The 2,587-nt window shown below is 51.3% G+C and overlaps 1 protein-coding gene across 1 annotated transcript in view; it reads right to left on the reverse strand.

The window, feature by feature from the left end:
* MTX1 (metaxin 1) overlaps window positions 1–2,587 on the reverse strand; it is a 10,933-nt gene that overhangs the window by 5,677 nt on the left and 2,669 nt on the right. The gene's annotated exons all lie outside the window — the stretch shown is intronic.

Consider the following 2,587-nt stretch of genomic DNA (forward strand, 5'->3'; position numbering starts at 1 on the left):
GGGGGGGGGGGGGGGCACGCCTCCCCCTCTTCAGTGCTGCTCCCACCAGATCATCAGCTGTGTGGTTGTATATATTTCCAATTTCACAAAAAAATCTGGCGCCCAGCATTTGCACCCAGGCCAGCAGGAACCAGAGACGGCGGTAAGGAACATACACAACACACAGTGTGTGATGGTGGTACAGAGGGTGGCAGCAATATATATCCTTGGCGAGAGGTGCCCGCTGTCTCCTAAGTGTGTCTGGATGATACAGAGGGTGCCATCAATATATAGCCTTGGTGAGAGGTGCCCGCAGTCTCCTAAGTGTGTCTGGATGATACAGAGGGTGCCATCAATATATAGCCTTGGTGAGAGGTGCCCGCTGTCTCCTAAGTGTGTCTGGATGGTACAGAGGGTGCCAGGAATGGAAAGCCTTGGTGAGAGGTGCCCGCTGTCTCCTACGTGTGTCTGGATGATACAGAGGGTGCCAGAAATGGGTAGACTGGATGTCTATGGTGTATGTGATGGCAGTCCAGATGGTGCCAGGAAAGGGTAGACTGGGTTAAAGTAATCTGCTGTTTCTGGTGTATATGATGGTGGTATAGATGGTGCCAGGAATAAGTACAGTATGGATGAGAGGCACCAACTGTCTAAGGGTGCCACGAATGGGTAAGAAGTGCTCACTGTCTCTGATGTGTTAAGACGATGATACAGAGGGTGCCTGGAATGGGTAAAAAGTGCCCGTTGTCTCTGATATGTGATGATGATACAGAGGGTGCCTGGAATGGGTAAAAAGTGCCCGTTGTCTCTGATATGTGATGACGATGATACAGAGGCAGAGGGTGCCTGGAATAGATACAGTCTGAGTGAGAGATACCAAATGTTTAAGGGTGCCAGGAATGGGTTGACGGGATAAGAAGTGCCCGCTGTCTCTGATGTGTATGATGGAGGTACAGAGGGTGCTATAAATGGGTAGAGTCTGGGTGAGAAATGCCAACTGCCTTATGTGTATGGCAGTAGTACAGAGGGTACTAGGAAAGGGTAGAGTCTGGGTGAGAGGTGCCCACTGTCCCTGATGTGTATAATGATGATACAGAGGGTGCCAAGGTATGAGAAGACTGAATGAGAGGTGCCCGCTGTCTCCAGTGTGTGTGTCAGGGTGGTACACAGGTTACCAGAAATGGGTAGACTGGGTGAGAGGTGCCCACTGTCCCTGATGTGTATAATGATGATACAGAGGGTGGCAAGGAATGTGTAGACTGAATGAGAGGTGTCCGCTGTCTCCGGTGTGTGTGTCAGGGTGGTACAGAGGTTACCAGAAATGGGTAGACTGAGTGAGAGGTGCCCGCTATCCCTTGTGTGTGTGTCAGGGTGGTACATAAAGTGCCAGGAATGAAGAGCGGTGGGATGGCGTGACAGCCAGAGATGGAGGGGTAGTCACAGCATTCCTGAGCTGACCACTTTCTAATAGATTTAACCAACAGAAGCAGCCGAGTTTCCGTGTGTGGAAATTACAGTCTGTGTGTGCGAGCCGCATACAACAGACGTACTCTGTGCTGACGCTAAAAGTCTTTCCATTCCACTCCGCTGAGTGAGCATCTTCCGAATACATAACAACTACGCCATTCATACAGAAGGGCCCGAGGCTGCACTGACTATCCCGTCACAGTGCAGGGAGACGAACAGTGCAGCTGTCAACTCACACCTGTCCATCACCCTGAGGGAGCCTTCCCTGTACCCCAATACACACACACACAGAGCCTTCACCATACCCCTGATATACAGCACCTGAGAGAGCCTTCCCTGTACCCCGATACATATACCATGAGAGAGCCTCCCCTGTACCCCCAATACACACACACACCGAGAGCCTTCACCATACCCCTGATATACAGCACCTGAGAGAGCCTTCCCTGTACCCCGATACATATACCATGAGAGAGCCTCCCCTGTACCCCCAATAAACACACACCGAGAGCCTTCACCATACCTCTGATATACAGCACCTGAGAGAGCCTTCCCTGTACCCCGATACATATACCATGAGAGAGCCTCCCCTGTACCCCCAATACACACACACAGAGCCTTCACCATACCTCTGATATACAGCACCTGAGAGAGCCTTCCCTGTACCCCGATACATATACCATGAGAGAGCCTCCCCCGTACCCCCAATACACACACACCGAGAGCCTTCACCATACCTCTGATATACAGCACCTGAGAGAGCCTCCCTTGTACTCCGATACATATACCATGAGAGAGCCTCCCCTGTACCCCCAATACACACACACAGAGCCTTCACCATACCTCTGATATACAGCACCTGAGAGAGCCTTCCCTGTACCCCGATACATATACCATGAGAGAGCCTCCCCGTACCCCCAATACACACACAGAGCCTTCACCATACCTCTGATATACAGCACCTGAGAGAGCCTTCCCCTGTACCCCCAACGTACACACACACACACCCATAACCCTGATATACAACACCTGAAAGAGCCTCACCTGTACCCTGGTATATACACTCAGAAAAGAAGCTACCCCATACCCGGATATATACACACCATGAGACAGACTCCCCCGTACCCCCGATATACACACA

The sequence above is a fragment of the Nanorana parkeri genome, unplaced genomic scaffold (assembly GCF_000935625.1).
Source record: "Nanorana parkeri isolate BGI_ZX_2015 unplaced genomic scaffold, ASM93562v1 scaffold897, whole genome shotgun sequence".
NCBI classification, from domain to species: Eukaryota; Metazoa; Chordata; class Amphibia; order Anura; family Dicroglossidae; genus Nanorana; species Nanorana parkeri.